The sequence below is a fragment of the Silene latifolia genome, chromosome 8 (assembly GCF_048544455.1).
Source record: "Silene latifolia isolate original U9 population chromosome 8, ASM4854445v1, whole genome shotgun sequence".
NCBI classification, from domain to species: domain Eukaryota; kingdom Viridiplantae; phylum Streptophyta; class Magnoliopsida; order Caryophyllales; family Caryophyllaceae; genus Silene; species Silene latifolia.
This window is the reverse complement of record NC_133533.1, coordinates 23,635,274-23,654,504: the sequence shown is the minus strand read 5'-3', so window position 1 is coordinate 23,654,504 and position 19,231 is coordinate 23,635,274. Positions and strand designations below refer to the sequence as shown.

Here is a 19,231-nt window from a genome sequence, read left to right as displayed (position 1 = left end):
GATCGAGGCACTTTGTTGAACCGGGTTTCGCGATTTTTTCCAAGCCGGTTTTCTCTATTATTTGTTCCTAATTTTTCCAATTAGTCTCTTATTTCGTCATTCCCTTTCTGCATATTTCGACTGCAACTTCTCTTTCTCTCTTAAATCATCATCATTCATCATCAAATTTCCCATAAAACTTGTGTTTGTTTGTGACACCCTTAATTCTAGCCTTAATTAAATACATAAATTCTACAGAAAAACTGGTAGGATATGTTTGTAAATGGTTCAACTAGTCCAAAAACCTGCAATTTCAAAAAATTTTCTTCCTAAACCATTCACAACTAATCCAACTCAAGAAGAGTGTCAAAAACCCTGCAACAACTGATAAACTAATTTACATACATAACTTAAGACGCGGAAATATAGTGATACAAACCAAAAATAGAAAAGGGAGACATATGTCCCTTCAAATAATATACAAACCAAAAGTGTAAAAGGTTTACTAATAGAATAGCCAAAACTAGGTCCAAGGTTCCTTGCTCACTAGCTCGTCTGTGACCCCAACTAAGCATCAACAACCTGTCAATCGCATTTTATACAAACACGAAAGCCACAATTCAGTGGGGAGTAACTTCGAGTCCTCCCAGCCACGAATCGTCAAAATTAATGTAACATGTAATGTAACATGTAAACAATTTGATAAACCATTTACTTATCATGTATTCTAACAAATGACCCCTAACTGACCAAACTAAACTAACATGTGAATCATATAATTCAAATAGTAATCCAAACTTTATCAACTGTAACCGGCTTACATCTCACCTATTACAGTTCATAAAATCACCATACAAGAAAGGGCAATATATCAAAGACAGGCATAAGTTCTTAGTACGGTCAATAGTCACTTTGTAACTCGAGTCTATACCACGAGGTAGGGAAGGTAATCGAACCGGTATCTTGGCTCAGCGGTTACTATTAAGAAAACATGGCCAAGAGACAACACAACCCTAGCCTAAAATCAAGCAGACCCTAGACATGCGGATACACACCACCGCACCCAAGACCCACAACTTTTTTAAAACAAAGTGAAGTGAGTACCCTAAGGACACCACCGAAGGGTTGGCTAGTACTTAAGCCGACCACTTACTATCAAAATAAGTACCGAGGTCATGCCCCAACTTGGATATAAATCCACTAGTCAGGAACACAAAGGCTATCAAGCGGTGAACATATACTCGTCAAAGACTATAAAGACCTATCTATGATGAAGGCCGAAATACTCACCTAGGACCTAGTCACACTAGTCCCACTTGAATACTTTAGCCCACACCACACAAGACTCACCACACAAGTCAAGTAAGACACCCACTTAACCTTAAGAGGGCAAAAAGTCCTACTTACCAACCTAAATGCTAACATTCTATCATGTGAAAGGCTATATAAATGTCTATTTACAGCATACAATCCCAACAGTGTCCTCAATAAGAATTCAATACTAACTTCCAATTCTAGCAATTTTAACAATATTAAAGGCTTTAGGGGAAACTAGGGCCATTACTACAAAATAAGAAGCTATTTAAATTCAACTAACTAAATAAGAAGCTATTTAAATTCAATTAACTACACATGTGAAATAGAGATATAATAAATGGCCTAAAACAAGAAAAAGGCCGATTATCTAATTCATTCAACCGAATTTTTACCCGCAACCCCAGCCCTGCGACAGGTACGGGTCAAATTGCGGCTGACCAATCACTCAATTAACTGACATCGCATCGCTTAAAGGGACTAAGGCTCAGTTTTCGGCACAATCAACAAAACATTACAATTATCGCTATAAAATTCATTTTGTAAACTATCCTAACATGTGATAACTATTAATATAAGCACAATTTTACCATTAACATATTTTTTTATTACTAGATTGATTCAATTCAAATTACTACCCTTTTGTTACTTATTCTATTCTAATATTAATTAGCCCGAAAAGACCAAGATTGCACGAAAACCCGCGAAACAAGCACGGACCGACCCGGGCCAACCATGGGCTAGCCGTGGGCCTGCCACGGCCTGCCGGCCTGCTGCCCGTCCACTATTCCTCTTTTTTTTTTCGTTTTTGCTCAATATAAGACCGTCTGAAAATTAATTAATCGCCCCCAATTCAACTTTGATAATTTAAACTAACAAAAGGCATAATTTAAGCATACATGCAACAAATTTTACATGTGAAAAACTACTATTCAACCAAAAATTCACCAAACATACAAAAATCAAAAACATGTGACGATCTTTCGTCGAGTAACTCGAAATATGTTACCTTAAGCTAGAAAAAGAGCAATTAACACCTTGAAAACCCAAACCCTAATGACACTAGCCGCTATCCTCTACAATATACGAGTCCCCGAACTCGTCTTCCAATCCTTCACCTAAATAAACAATTAAAACACAATAATTAAGCAAAAATACCGAATTTCCGAAAATTGGTCTTAAAATAACTTAATGAAAATTGAAATTAGAACATACTAAGTTGTAGATCGTGGCGAGGGGATTCCGGAAAGGTAAATTATGCGAAAAACGGACTAGTAACGAAGAAATTGTGACGATTTTGCTTGAGTTTTTATATAAAAATGGAGTTTTGGGAAAGATAAGGAAGAAGAACAAAGGGAAACCAGAAAAAAAAGAGTAAAGTGGAAGGGGAGCCGTGTAAGAGGAAAAGAAAGGACGGGATTCGGGTTTGAGTCGGGATTTTTCGAGTCGGTTTTGACTCGTTTCGATAATAATTAAATCCGTAAGTCAAACGCAAATTCCGTCAAGACCAAAGTCTTTAAACACGAGATTACAATAAAATTGAGTATTCATACGACCCACTTCCAAATTCGTTTACCCAACGTTCAAACGAATTGTCATTTTCCCCCCGATACGCCCTTATTTCGAAATAAAAGATTTTACACGGTTTAAACTATTTTTAAACATTTCAAAACTATCAAAATAAATACTTTTCTTCAAAATATAATAAAATTATATTTCTTTGAATTATTTTTACTTTAATTACTTTAAATATCAAATTTTATTTGATTAATAAATCATTTTTGAAATATATTAACGGTCCGAAATTACGGGGCGTTACAATCACCCCTCCTTTTAAAAAGTTTCGCCCTCGAAACTTAGAAGGAGAAATTATAGTTATAAGAAAATATAGGTATCTTTTCAATGAAACGGTGATACTCTTGTTGATCAGACAAGAACATCCATATTCATATCAAGATATAAAAATATTTCTACACCAATAAATGAGAAAATCCATTATTGGGACATCACCAACAACGAGATTTAACATTCACTAATGTTAAAACCATTGCAAATCATAAAAGTATTTTCAAACTTTTAGTTTAAAACTCTATAATAAGAACAATATCTTTACTAATTATGATTAAATAAGGTTTAGTAACTCGGGAAAAAAAAAAGTAAGAAAAAGGAATACCTTACGGAAATAAATCAAAATTTCATTTTCAAATCCTTAAAAATAGGTTAGGTTTGCAGAAGTGACATAAACTTTCAAGAATGAATCGAAACTGGTAGCTTGAAATATTTAGAAATTCCCCGAAGTGAAAAGTAACTTAGACATCATAGGAGCAGGTATGCTAAAAGGATTCAAGCTTAACTGATCAAAAAGAGCTATGATGAATTTTATGGGGTAAGAATTGAAGTCATAATTACAAGGATGTCAAAGATAGAGTTTCATAGGTTACCAACATCAAACTTACGAGAGGAGTATGATGATGTAAGGAAGAGAGATATGAGCGGTAACGCTCATGATCAAGGAAGAAGGGAGATTAGACACCAAGGAAACGCCGGACACTCATATCTCCAATAACAACATCACTCCCAAGAGTCTCCCCAATCGCTTATGTTACTTCTTCCTAACATATTCCCTGGAACAAGATATTTCACTATAAGTGTGATCTCAACGCTCCAAATTCTCAAACATCCCGAAACGACTTTCACAAGCCTAAGGTCAAGACTTCCAACAAAGCTGTATTTGTATCCCACTAGTGTCAACTATGGGTTCCTCAAAAAGTAAACCTTCAATCAAGAGTCCCAATACCATGCTCCAAACTCCAAGAGAAGGTTCCTCAAATATTCTACAAGGTTCTCATTTCAAAACAAGGTAGTAACATACCAACCTCAAATTATGAAAAATCAATAGGATCTCAAGTTTCTCTATCCTTTTACTTATTAAGGATTCTCAAAAGCAGAACTACACCCAGCTCCAACATCGTCTCATCATCTCAAGTACTCAATGTGACCTCAAGGTCTATAAATGTATAGGGTTAACAAATTCTTCTCAACACTAAGTCCCTCTAAACCCAAGAACTCTCAAGAGTCAACTAGAATGCCAAATCACATCACCAAACCATTATGGTCATCCACATCTCAAGGAATATTCTTTCAAATTTGACATCCTAAAACTTACTTACCATCAAATTCCCAAGGAACAAGGTCTTAATTGTAACCACACTTTATCTCCTCAAAGTTCCTAAAATCATAAGTGAAACTATGTTCTTTAACCTAACAATTGGTGTTAACCAAACCATTACCCTTTCTAGTTACCAAAACAAGTGCTAAGACTTCCCAACAATGTAGCTTACTCTCACTCTCATAACATACTTCAAGTAGTAATCAATATCACCCCCTATAACCAACAAATAATCCCACAATTTAACATTTCCCACATGATAACATATACATTATCAAACCCTCATATCCCAAGTGATTATGGAAGCCAAACCCAAACTCGGCTACTTAGTCAATCCTATATCCTCAAATCACATTTCACCAACTCTGTAAACATGGTCAACAGGGTACCAACTATACTAAGGAGATAAGGAGTGATAACGGGATAGAGAAACGGTAAAATATTTTCAAAGGGTGCATGAACCTGACAAGTTAGGAAACTAAGGAGTCAGACCGTAAAGATAACGGTTGACAAAAATAAGAGGTATTCGAATTAAGAAGATATCTAGGGCAAGAAGAAGATACGTAAACTATGGCATAAAAACAGGATTCAACGAACGTTAAAGAGAAGGAAAGGAGAATAGAAGCGGCACAATGAAAGGGTTCCCGCTTACCAAACACTCATCAAAGCTTATGATCGATATGATAAGGTTACATCACTAAGGTGCTCAACAAAGACCCAAAAGTCTACCAAATTATAAGACTAACAAGGACTCCACAATGGTAGGTATTCCTCAATTCAATTGGTTCTAAGAGCCAAAATCAATTCACCACACAAATTCATTTGTTACCACCCATGTCCCAAAGTATTTCCTTTACAATTCTCGTCATTGAACTTCACTTACCATGTCATCCCCAAGTACCATGGCTTGTCTACTCCATCATCTCACCACTTAATACTTCTAGTCTCCGATACCATAAATTGGAATCACATCCTTGAACTCACGAACTACATTGAACAACATTCCACCATAATTCCCAAATCCAGATATGATTACTAAGATCAACCACGTGTTCTCAAATTTCGAAAGGTCAACAAGGGCTACTCTATACTAGATTTGGTCAACTTAAAAGGTTTAACAAACTAACTAATTCCAAAGTACAATACCAATCCATTAAGCAACATTAATGTCCTATTGTATTCCTTTCAAGGCCTACAAGGATTAGGGCTAACTATCATACCTTTAATTCTCCACAAGAAATATCGAGACTCTCAAATGAAGTAGCTTAGGTTCATTCCATCTTAAGTGCTAAGGTAGTACCCATGCTTAATCATCTATAACAAACAAGCTCTCTATAGACATAAATCCCAAGGTATTTCTCAATTCACTAAATTCTCATATCAAGCACAACTAACAAGACTAACCAAAGGATCCCAAATTATATTCCCCTATACAACTCAAACCTTAAACAATCAATTTCTCCACTCGTTCACGCCCTCCAATGATACATTCTCTCAAAACTGGGTTCTCTTGAACAAGGGAACTATCCTGCGGAATAAAAGGAAGGTGTCCACATGGACTTTATTATAAGAAGAAAACGAACCTAAGATGAATCGGGAGAAAGAATTGAAAGGTAGTTACCAAGGCGAGATAAGAGGAATTTGAAAGACGAAATATCAAGAAACTGGAAGCATTCTACATTTGGCATAACCAACCTTTAGCGGCACCAAAACTAATAACTAACAATCAACAAACCTAACAATTAGCAATCACAAACAGACTACCACATAAAATCCTAATTCTACCCATCCTACCCTTCTCTCAAGTTTATTACTTAAAGGTCAAGTGATTCTAAGTGGGGTCCACAAACGTGCGTCGAGAGCAATAGGCTCTGATACCAACTGTGACACCCTTAATTCTAGCCTTAATTAAATACGTAAATTTTACAGAAAAACTGGTAGGATATGTTTGTAAATGGTTCAACTAGTCCAAAAACCTGCAATTTCAAAAATTTTTCTTCCTAAACCATTCACAACTAATCCAACTCAAGAAGAGTGTCAAAAACCCTGCAACAACTGATAAACTAATTTACATACATAACTTAAGACGCGGAAATATAGTGATACAAACCAAAAATAGAAAAGGGAGACATATGTCCCTTCAAATAATATACAAACCAAAAGTGTAAAAGGTTTACTAATAGAATAGCCAAAACTAGGTCCAAGGTTCCTTGCTCACTAGCTCGTCTGTGACCCCAACTAAGCATCAACAACCTGTCAATCGCATTTTATACAAACACGAAAGCCACAATTCAGTGGGGAGTAACTTCGAGTCCTCCCAGCCACGAATCGTCAAAATTAATGTAACATGTAATGTAACATGTAAACAATTTGATAAACCATTTACTTATCATGTATTCTAACAAATGACCCCTAACTGACCAAACTAAACTAACATGTGAATCATATAATTCAAATAGTAATCCAAACTTTATCAACTGTAACCGGCTTACATCTCACCTATTACAGTTCATAAAATCACCATACAAGAAAGGGCAATATATCAAAGACAGACATAAGTTCTTAGTACGGCCAATAGTCACTTTGTAACTCGAGTCTATACCACGAGGTAGGGAAGGTAATCGAACCGGTATCTTGGCTCAGCGGTTACTATTAAGAAAACATGGCCAAGAGACAACACAACCCTAGCCTAAAATCACAAGAGACCTAGACATGCGGATACACACCACCGCACCCAAGACCCACAACTTTTTTTAAAACAAATTGAAGTGAGTACCCTAAGGACACCACCGAAGGGTTGGCTAGTACTTAAGCTGACCCCATACTATCAAAATAAGTACCTGAGGTCATGCCCCAACTTGGATATAAATCCACTAGTCAGGAACACAAAGGCTATCAAGCAGTGAACATATACTCGTCAAAGACTATAAAGACCTATCTATGATGAAGGCCGAAATACTCACCTAGGACCTAGTCACAGCTAGTCCCAGCTTGAATACTTTAGCCCACACCACACAAGACTCACCACACAAGTCAAGTAAGACACCCACTTAACCTTAAGAGGGCAAAAAGTCCTACTTACCAACCTAAATGCTAACATTCTATCATGTGAAAGGCTATATAAATGTCTATTTACAGCATACAATCCCAACAGTGTCCTCAATAAGAATTCAATACTAACTTCTAATTCTAGCAATTTTAACAATATTAAAGGCTTTAGGGGAAACTAGGGCCATTACTACAAAATAAGAAGCTATTTAAATTCAACTAACTAAATAAGAAGCTATTTAAATTCAATTAACTACACATGTGAAATAGAGATATAATAAATGGCCTAAAACAAGAAAAAGGCCGATTATCTAATTCATTCAACCGAATTTTTACCCGCAACCCCAGCCCTGCGACAGGTACGGGTCAAATTGCGGCTGACCAATCACTCAATTAACTGACATCGCATCAGTTAAAGGGACTAAGGCTCAGTTTTCGGCACAATCAACAAAATATTACAATTATCGCTATAAAATTCATTTTGTAAACTATCCTAACATGTGATAACTATTAATATAAGCACAATTTTACCATTAACATATTTTTTTATTACTAGATTGATTCAATTCAAATTACTACCCTTTTGTTACTTATTCTATTCTAATATTAATTAGCCCGAAAAGACCAAGATTGCACGAAAACCCGCGAAACAAGCACGGACCGACCCGGGCCAACCATGGGCTAGCCGTGGGATTGCCACGGCCTGCCGGCCTGCTGCCCGTCCACTATTCCTCTTATTTTTTTTCGTTTTTGCTCAATATAAGACCGTCTGAAAATTAATTAATCGCCCCCAATTCAACTTTGATAATTTAAACTAACAAAAGGCATAATTTAAGCATACATGCAACAAATTTTACATGTGAAAAACTACTATTCAACCAAAAATTCACCAAACATACAAAAATCAAAAACATGTGACGATCTTTCGTCGAGTAACTCGAAATATGTTACCTTAAGCTAGAAAAAGAGCAATTAACACCTTGAAAACCCAAACCCTAATGACACTAGCCGCTATCCTCTACAATATACGAGTCCCCGAACTCGTCTTCCAATCCTTCACCTAAATAAACAATTAAAACACAATAATTAAGCAAAAATACCGAATTTCCGAAAATTGGTCTTAAAATAACTTAGTGAAAATTGAAATTAGAACATACTAAGTTGTAGATCGTGGCGAGGGGATTCCGGAAAGGTAAATTATGCGAAAAACGGACTAGTAACGAAGAAATTGTGACGATTTTGCTTGAGTTTTTATATAAAAATGGAGTTTTGGGAAAGATAAGGAAGAAGAACAAAGGGAAACCAGAAAAAAAAGAGTAAAGTGGAAGGGGAGCCGTGTAAGAGGAAAAGAAAGGACGGGATTCGGGTTTGAGTCGGGATTTTTCGAGTCGGTTTTGACTCGTTTCGATAATAATTAAATCCGTAAGTCAAACGCAAATTCCGTCAAGATCAAAGTCTTTAAACACGAGATTACAATAAAATTGAGTATTCATACGACCCACTTCCAAATTCGTTTACCCAACATTCAAACGAATTGTCATTTTCCCCCCGATACGCCCTTATTTCGAAATAAAAGATTTTACACGGTTTAAACTATTTTTAAACATTTCAAAACTATCAAAATAAATACTTTTCTTCAAAATATAATAAAATTATATTTCTTTGAATTATTTTTACTTTAATTACTTTAAATATCAAATTTTATTTGATTAATAAATCATTTTTGAAATATATTAACGGTCCGAAATTACGGGGCGTTACATTGTTTGCTTATTAAGTGATTACATCAATCTATTGTGCTTATTTTTGCAATTTCATTGCTCTATTTGCTAAGGTAAGTCCCGATTTGCTCTCTAATTGTTCCGAAAAATCTGAAATTTCTTGCTTAAATCTTGAGTTTATTGCTTTGAATCTTCCATTGCTTATATACAATTGCTATTTCCTTGCTTTTTAGCCCTTTATTTGTTGAATTAAATGCCTAATTTGCTAATTTGGGAATTAGGGTTCTTCAAAATCCGGGTTGAATTTAAGCATTAAGTTGGTTAAATATTGTGTTCTTATGCTTGGAATCTTCATTATTTGATATATAATCATGATCCCCTTGCTTTTTGGATGATTTAATTTTGATTTTTGGTCTTAAAAATCGATTTTTCGACCCATATTTGCCAAAAAAACGGGATTGTTTTTCCTCTTGGTTGGGGTATGATTGTATACTTGTCTATTTTGTAGATAATGTCATCTACTAGGCAAGGAACAAGAGGACACGAGAGAGACGCGCTCCTATTCGTCAACCGGAGGTGGCGCTGGAGGTGGTGGAGTCTTCTGAGGAGGAGGATTTATCACGATTTGACGATTATCCTTTTGTTGCGTTTCGTGACAAGGAGCAACGGGATAGGTTCGAGTTTTTGATGACTAAATCCATGAGTGCCACTAGGTGTGTGGATCGGAAAATATTGCGAACCTTGAAGATTGATGATATTATGTTAGGTATGTTTGTTGAGATTGGTTTACAGGGTCTTTTTCACACACGAGTTATCATATCCTGCTTTGACCCTTGAGTTTTTTAGCTCATATGCCTACTTCCCTAGTGACCATCTTATTCGGTTTAGAATGCTTAATGTAGAACGGTCTTTGACTTTTGACCGTCTTTTCGAAATTCTGGGGATTGATAAGCACACCGATGGGGATTTATATAATGGTAGTGGGATATCTGCAGTCCGATATTTCCCTTTGTTTACTGGCTATGAGGATGTAGATGTTAGTAGTATGTCTTTGTTGGATGTCCAACATGTTTGCCTTCGACTTTTCCTACGGTATTTAAGTTACTTGCTTTACGGGAGGCATGACAAGAGCAAGGCCTCTTCCTTAGAGGTCTTGATTCTAGCTAGTTACTTGAACCCATTTCAGAAGAGGACGTTCCAGTTTTCTCCCCCTGCTCTTGTTTGCTAAGCTTTTGACCGTATGATTGGGAGATACGGGGATTTAGATTGTGGTGCCCTCATTACTAGGATTGCTCGGGTTTTATGTGATTTTCGGCGAGATGACCCCTATGAGCTTATGGATGAACATGAGCCCTTAGCTGATGACGACCACCTGCGTTACGATATCTCTTACATTGACATTAAGAACATGAAAGATCATTATTGGAAGGTTCAGGGTCATTCTTACATGCTTTTGCCTTGTGACTGTTTGCCGGCTGTGGATCCTCTTGAGGAAAGTACAACTAGGGAGAGACCCCCACCTGTCACTTATTTGATCCCACGGGACCTCTTGGTCACTTTTCCCAGTTCCAACACTACTACTACTACTGGTGGGCGTCGGAGATACCGTCAGCCTGCCACCCACTTACCTGGTTCTTACCAGCCCACTCCTCCTCCTCCACCTCCTACAGCCTATCCTACCCAGGGCTATCACTTTGACCCAGTCCTTGCGAGAGAGGTGATGATTCATGAGGGTATCAACACCGCATTGACTGAGCGGTGTATGTGGGAGCAGATGGAGGCTATGACTCTTGCTGCGGGGGGACAGTATATAGGCACTTCTCCTAGCTACCACACCACACCTGGTGATGATAGCCATGTCTTTCACCTTTATGAAGTGACTCCTGCTGAGTTTGGACAGTTTAGTACTGATTATGGCGCTTTGGGTCGTCCTTTCTACACTCCAGTCCGTCCCCATCAGCCTTCTTCTGTCTTTCCCGAGGATGTGGGTGTTCCTCTTTCACAGCGTGGGCAGTTTGGTTAGTTTGGAGCTTCTACTTCTGCTGCAGCAGCTATTCCAGGAGGTGGCCGTTCGAGAGGCCGTGGTAGACGAGCTGGCCATTCTAGAGGCCGTGGTACCCCTGCTACTGACCCTGAGCTGCTGGCTATGTATGCTGAGATTGATGACTTCGATGAAGCTAACCTTGATGATGATGATGGAGCTTAGTAGTGACAGCTGGTCACTATACCCCTCACTTTCCAGCTGGTTTGGGGGAGGCTTTTGCATTACAGCTGGTATTATCTTTCCTGTTTTTATTTTATTGCATTTTTTATCCTCCCTCTTCCCTTGTTAGTTGTGTCCCATAGGTTGCTGGATTTCTGTGTGTTTGCTATGCTGTAGGCGTCACAATGAGGACACTGTGACATTTAGGTTTGAGGGAGGGTATTTATTTCTGTTGTGTGTTTATTTTATTGAAAAAAAAAATCCAAAAAAAAATTGAAAAATTTATAAAATACAAAACATGTTTTATTTATTTTGAGTCGAGTCTTGGTGAATTGTTTAGCAATGATGATAATTTGCTTTGTCTTTGCATTTGAATCCCATCTAGTTGTCCATGTACATTGTTTTGACCCGCTAGCTATGATGAACAAAGCTCTTTACTCAAGTTTGGACCGTCACAATATTGCTTATGCCGAGTAAATTTGACTTTATTTTGTTGGTAAACCACTTAAATTTCTGAGGTCTTTGGTGCTTCCTAGGCCGGGAACATTAATAAACCGGTCTCATTGTTATTTAGGCTGAAGAGTGTGGTCTCCTTGTGGAATATGTAATATCGAACTGCATAAGTGTGACATTAGTTTCTTAGCTTTTGCGCGTTCATATGATTGAGTACATGAGGAAAGGCGGTTCTTTTTGTTCAAATATGCCATACATTACCCAGTTTTTGTTAGCCCGTTTGAACCATGTAGCCATTTTATATCCTATTTCTTAGCTACATTCCAGAATTTGCCTACCTTTTTCGGGATAGTTGCAGTTACTTGAGTCTTTATTGTTATAGCTGCTTTGGTTAGGTTGGGACTTTTATTGTCATGTGGGTAGTAGCTATCTTTTTGTAGCAATTGTGTGACCTCCTATGTTGAAAAAGAAAAATATTATGAAGCAATGAAAAAAAAAGAAGAGGAAAAAAAAAGAACAAAAGAAAAAAAAAAGGAAAAAAAAAATCAAAAAAAAAAAAAATCAAAAAAAAAGAAAGAAAGAAAAGAAAAAGTTCTTGCTTCATCAAGTTTTGTTAGGAGGTCATGAGTGGTAATTACTGGAGTCTAATGCACATTTGGAGAGTCTTTTCATTCTCTCATATGTTGTCAAAGTTAAGATGATTTCTCCAGTTGGATGATTGTTTTATATTTTATTATATTTGGCTATTGGTTTAGTGCTGCGACTACCGTCTGAGCCTCACATACCCATACGTACTTTTGCACAAGCCACTTCTATACCCATGCCACTTTACCATCATTCTGTCCTTGATATGTGTACTTGGTCTGTATTGTGAATGCGCACTAGTTGGAGAATCTTCTATCACATTAGATTGCACGCATGTTTCATAAGTTGAGTGAGTGTCTTTATTCTTTCTATCTTACATATATCTCACCCCTTATGAATGCATGAGTGAAACCTCGAGAATCCGACAAAATTGTCTTGTAAGGTTGAAAAGCATTTGGCTGAGTCTCGGTATCATGTCACATCTTGAGTAGAGCTGCGTTAATCTGTTACCCGTGCCTTTGAATTCGTTTTACTGGCACAATTTTTGGTCATTACTTTGTTATAGATGTGGATAAATGGGATTTGTATGTGCCTAGACATTTGCTCTGAGTAATTCATTCACCAGTTGGTTGTTTGTCCTTTGTTTGGGTTGATTGCTTTGCTTGAGGACAAGCAAATGTTTGGTTTGGGGGAGTTTAATGTATCACTTTTATATATACTTTTATAGCTCCTTTCATACCATTTTATATACCGTTTACGTGCCAATATATCATTTATATGTCTTATTTCAATGAATTGTCGATACTGCCGCTATTTTATGTTTTAATGCAGAAATGACGCATTACGAGGATAATCAAGCTAAGATGAGCATATCGGAGTTAGCATAGTGGAATACACGGAGTATGGCACGAGGAACGAGGAAGCATGAAGGCTAGAAGTGAAGAAACGAAGGAATCTTTCTGTGTAGCTGGTTCCTCGATCGAGACCCCTGAGGCTCGATCGAGTAATCGTCCTCGATCGAGTCATCTCAGGCTCGATCGAGGAACCTCTCTGGCAGATTTATTTCCGGATATTCCTAAAGCAATTATTTGTATTTTAAATTAGAAACTCGTACGGGATTATTAGGTTATGCTTTTTTTTGCTTAGAACGGCTGAATACTCTCTCTCTAGCTTTAATCTTTCCTTGCTACGGTACTAATATTTCTTCAACAATTAATCATTCAAGTTTATGTTATTCAATTATTGTTCTTATTTCATGTTCATAATTATGTCTTAAATTATCATTATTGTTGTTATTGCTTTAGTCATGAGTAGCTAAATTCCTCATCTAGGATGAAGGGGATCTAGGTTAATTAGAAAGGGGAAATTGATTAATTGCTAGAGATATCATATAAGTTGTCGTTTGCTTATTGTTCTTATTCTAGTTAATTAACTTAAGCCTGAGTTGTTAATTAGTGTAGCGAATTAATCCTGTCACCGACCGGGTTAGAATTAATATAGGCTGCGATAATCAAATAGATTGTATCTAATTATAGCGACCGCATGTTAGAATCGATCTAAAGGGTATAATAGAATCGACCGATCTTGTGACCTTAGATAGCTTGACAGATCTAGCAATTGATTAAGAGACCCCATATAGTGGATCTAGTGAACCGGAAATTCTAAACTTTCCATATCATTGTTTTAAATCCTTTTAATTACTTGCAATTAGTTGGTTAGATAACAAACAAAACAAACCCCCAAGAAAACGGTTACCATAGACAATTTAAATATTTACAGACTGACTATTACCGCCTCCCTGTGGATTCGATACCTGTCTTACCACTAGCTATTCTTGTTAGTTTTGAGATAGTTTTATTTTGATTTGGTGATACGACTTTAGCCTTATCACCCACCCTATCTCTCAACCTTATCAAAGACATAGCTGTGCATAGAGAATGCACACTCTTCCTGCTCAACGCATCTGCAACCACATTAGCCTTCCCTTTATGGTATATAATATCCATGTCATAATCCCCAATAAGCTCCATCCACCTCCTCTGTCTCATATTCAGCTCCTTTTGAGTGAAGATGTACTTGAGACTGTTGTGATCTGAAAACACCTTAAAGGTCGCCCCATAAAGATAGTGCCTCCAAATCTTGAGAGCAAACACAACTACACCCAACTCCAGATCATGTGTCGGGTAGTTCTCCTCATAAGGCTTCAATTGCCTAGAAGTATAGGCAATTACTTTCCCGTTCTGCATCAACACACATCCCAAACCATTCTTTGAAGCATCTGTATACACTTTAAAGTTCTCACACCCTTCAGGTAATGCTAAGACTGGAGCTGTGGTCAAACGCTCCTTTAATGTTTGGAATTCCGTCTCACAACTTTCATCCAACGAAACCCGTTCTCTTTCCTCATCAACGCTGTTATAGGTCTGGCTATCTTAGAAAAGTCCTTCACAAATCGATGATAGTACCCTGCCAAACCCAAGAAACTCCTGATCTCTGCTACATTCTTCGGTGCTTCCCACCGAGTGACTGTCTATCTTTGCAGGATCCACAACAACACCCTTCTTTGAAATCACATGCCCCAGAAAAGCAACTTCATCAAGCCAAAACTCATACTTAGACAACTTTGCATACAACTAATTGTCTCGCAAAGTCTACTACACTAACCTCAAATGCTCCTCGTGCTCCTCCTTAGTCTTAAATTAGACTAAAATATCATCGATAAAGACCACCACAAACCGATCCAAGAACCGACTGAATACCCGGTTCATCAAATCCATAAACATTGAAGGTGCATTAGATAACCCAAACGACATCACAACATACTCATAGTGACCATACCTCGATGTAAAAGCTATCTTCGGTATGTCCTCATCCCGAATCTTCACCTGATGGTAACTCGACCTAAAATCAATCTTAGAAAAGACCGCTGTTCCGTTCAAATGATCAAACAAATCATCTATCCTTGGCAAAGGATACTTGTTCTTCACTGTAACTCTGTTCAGCTCTCTGTAATCGATGTATAACCTCAAACTTCCATCTTTCTTTTTTACAAACAGAACTGGTGCTCCCCACGGTGATACACTAGGTCTAATGTACCTCTTCTCAATCAAATCATCCAGCTGTTTCTTCAGCTCCTCCAACTCCTTAGGATCCAAGCGGTACGGGGCCTTCAAGATTGGTCCCGTTCCCGGTTTTAACTCAACACTGAAATCTATCTCTCTCTTTGGTGGTAAACCTGGTATCTTCTCCGAAAAGACATCTGGAAACTCTCCCACCACTGGTATCTGATCAACTGTCGAAGTCACCATACTATGGTCCCTCACATGGCATAAGATCAACGGACACCCCTTCCTCAGATAAGACTTCAAGGTCACTGCTGCAATCAACTTGACTTTGGGTTTGACAACAAACCCACGATAAGACACACTAACTCGCTTAGGACCTCTCAAAGAGACCCTCTTTTGGTGACAGTCTATCTTAGCCTTGTACTTACCCAACCAATCTATACCAACTATCATCTCAAAACCATCCAATGGGAACTTTAACAAGTCCACTGGTAGGTCAACCTGCCCAACTATAAGAGACACATCCCTATGCAGCCTCCCACAAGATACTGACTCACCCGACGGTATGAACAACTCTTCTTTTACAGACTCAAACTCTCTCAAACCCAAAAGCTTAACATGACTCGATGATACAAAAGACTGTGACGCCCCCGAATCAAACAAAACAAAGGTAAAGACTCCATTAACAAGAAAATTACTCGTGATAACGTGAGCATCATCCTCAGCTGCTTTCTTCTCCATCATGAACAGCTTACCACTAGTCTTCTGTCCACCTCCCTGGACAGTACTAGCTGAAGTAGACTGCTTAGCAGCCAACCCCTGGTTGTTGTTCGTTGCTGGTCTCTGATATGAATGACCGCTATTGCGGTTAACCCCCCCATTGTTGTTCCTCTGACCACCCTGGTTATTCCACGACCCAGCCAACCTGTTACTAGCATAGCTCTGAGATGAACCTTGAGAGAAACTCCCCTGTGACTGCCTCTGAAAACCTCTGGCCACAGCACCGGTACACTCATGTCTCTTGTGGCCCACACTGCCACAGTTAATATAAGATAAGCCCCAGCTGCTACCACCACCACCACGGCCACGCCATAAGAAGCTCCACCACTGAACCCCGACCTCGAAGAATAAGCTCTCACCTGGTTATGGCCGCCCCTCTTGTAACTAAACTGACCAGCACCCTCACTCTTAGCCTTCCTCTTCTTAGAAGCTCTCTCCCGGTTCTCCTAAGCCATCTCAACTAACCTCTCAGCTCTCCCGGCACGCTCATACACCTCCTTAACATCAGTAAGGACTCCTACCGGCAACTTCTCCATAATCTTAGGTGTCAAACCTTTCTCAAACCTCAGCGTCAAGTTCTCCTGGTCCAGTCCTATATCCTCTGCATACCTAGACTTCTCGTTGAACTTGTGATAATACTCAACAACTTTCATATCAGAAGTCATCTTGAAGTCATCAAACTCCTCTCTCAACTTACTACGCACATGCTCTGGCACAAACTCTTGCCACATAGCTTTCTTAAACTCAACCCAAGGTATAGAAGATAACCCCTGTCTCACATATAGGTCTAGAGCACTCTCCCTAACCTTGTCCCACCACTCTCCGACCGCTTCCCTTAAGTAGAACGCAACTTATTTCACTCGGAAGTCCTCTGGGCAATGAAACACATTGAGTATGTTTTCCATCTCCCTATGCCAATTATCCAGCATAATTGGCGCACCTGTGCCCATGTACTCCTTTGGGTTAAACCTTGCTATGTTTATACTCATCTTGGCGAAATCCACACCCGCCTCTTTATCTTTCCCGAACTTCGTTAGAGCCTCAGTGAGAGCATCTTGGTGCTCCAACATCTTAACTATCTCATCAATGCTCGTGTTTTATCCCTGGCATACAACGCGTTTCTCTTTGGCGGCATCTTGAAACTATATAAGAAAAGGTGCACATAAACACACATCCCATATCTCAAACACGAAAACGACCTGTGCATAACCTATTCGATCGAGTACCACAACCCACTCGATCGAGTTGAGGCCACTCGATCGGGTTGCCCACTTACTCGGCCGAGTGCCTCGACTCCAGAACTTGACCAGAATGCATCCAAAACGTACTCGATCGAGCCACCTCCTTACTCGATCGAGCTGACCCCACTCGATCGAGTGCTCAAACCTACTCGATCGAGTGCCCAAAAATAGACTACTGCCCAGAAACGAAAAACAACCCACTCGATCGAGCCACTCACCTACTCGATCGAGTGCCCCCCACTCGATTGAGTCATGCTGACTCGTATACTACCCGCAAGCTTAACTCAACACTTCCCCCAACATACTTACATACAAAACGACAAACATAGATACTATATATACTTATATATATACAATCAAACAATAACTTATTCACATGTTTCTCATAAGCCACGTTATAAATTATCTATCATGCAATTCCGTTATTCAACCAACATACATACTTACATTATCATCATCTTTCACTACAACACCTTCTATCCTCCACATGCATTCATCCACCGATTCATACAACACATTTCTATATATATATATGAAACATACAAAACAAACACATAACGATCCTGACACACACCCCATAGTGACCGATTCAAAGTTGTAGGGCGAGATCGCGACTCTAGGACGTCTCCCAAGTCTTTGTATTAGATCCAAACAACTCCTACCCAGGTTCATTTTATTTTGACTCCCTAAGTTCATTGGGTTAATTAGTTACAGGTTCCAAAATCGTCGATCTGATACCACTTTGTAACACCCCCATACTCCAAGTGCCTTATCAGCACCACTTAAGGCATGTAAATGCTACCATCTCGGTTACCCGAGACAATGAATATCAAATAGACCATAAAGAAACATACTTTAATAATTAAGTTTAAAGCGATACAAGTTCAAATCCCAAAACTGCTAAAGTAAAATACAAACGTTCCTCAAAACTGTCAAACCAACTAAAACAATATAAGAGAATGTTTTGACACAACGGAAGACTTATAAACAGCTCGTGATGACTCAACCCAGCTATCCCATGCACATCAACTCATACCTGCTCAATAACTGCTCACCATCCCTGAATGGATCACCACAGTTTTTAAAACAATTAAACGGGGCCAGTACTGATTACACAAAACAAACATCTGCAATAAAACAATACTATAATCCAATCCAATCAACCAAATTCCATCACATCACCACACACCTAACTACACACTAAAGTGTGTAGTCCTGCCAGAATACTCATCGCAACAAGTATTCTACACCGCCAGTGGGGGACCGCAGCCGTTCCCACCTAAGCCCCGCTCATCTTTTCCGAGCGATAAACCCAAGTTCCTAAATGTTCACATCTCTTCTGTGGCGGGCTCCACATAAGGCGAATCAAGGGCGTGAAGCCACTCCCGCAAGTGACTCCACTCAGCCGAGGATGCACCTCGCAAACCACAGACAATTATACGATAATCACATTATACTATCAACAACCACCAATTCCAAATCCAATACCAAAACGATATACAACAACAACAACAACAATTAATCACCAACACAACCATGTAATCAATACTGAGTAGGGAAACCCTACCTGGAAATAGCAATCGCACGAGACCGTCACAACAGCTAATCAAAATCTTTCCTCTACGAATCCTCCTCCTATAACATATAATCACATAATTACCACCTAAACATCA

The 19,231-nt window shown here is 38.6% G+C and overlaps 2 long non-coding RNA genes across 2 annotated transcripts; both read right to left on the bottom strand.

Annotated features, from left to right (window-relative positions):
* Window positions 1-270: 270 nt before the first annotated feature.
* Window positions 271-2,620, bottom strand: LOC141594206 (uncharacterized). The gene is made up of 3 exons (XR_012522060.1): window positions 2,509-2,620; window positions 2,303-2,411; window positions 271-561 (listed from the first exon to the last, which is right to left on the bottom strand). It is a non-coding gene; the product is annotated as an uncharacterized LOC141594206 (long non-coding RNA).
* A 3,804-nt stretch (window positions 2,621-6,424) lies between these two features.
* On the bottom strand, window positions 6,425-8,779 carry LOC141594205 (uncharacterized). Its single transcript, XR_012522059.1, has 3 exons — window positions 8,668-8,779; window positions 8,462-8,570; window positions 6,425-6,715 (listed from the first exon to the last, which is right to left on the bottom strand). It is a non-coding gene; the product is annotated as an uncharacterized LOC141594205 (long non-coding RNA).
* Between the last annotated feature and the right edge of the window lie 10,452 nt (window positions 8,780-19,231).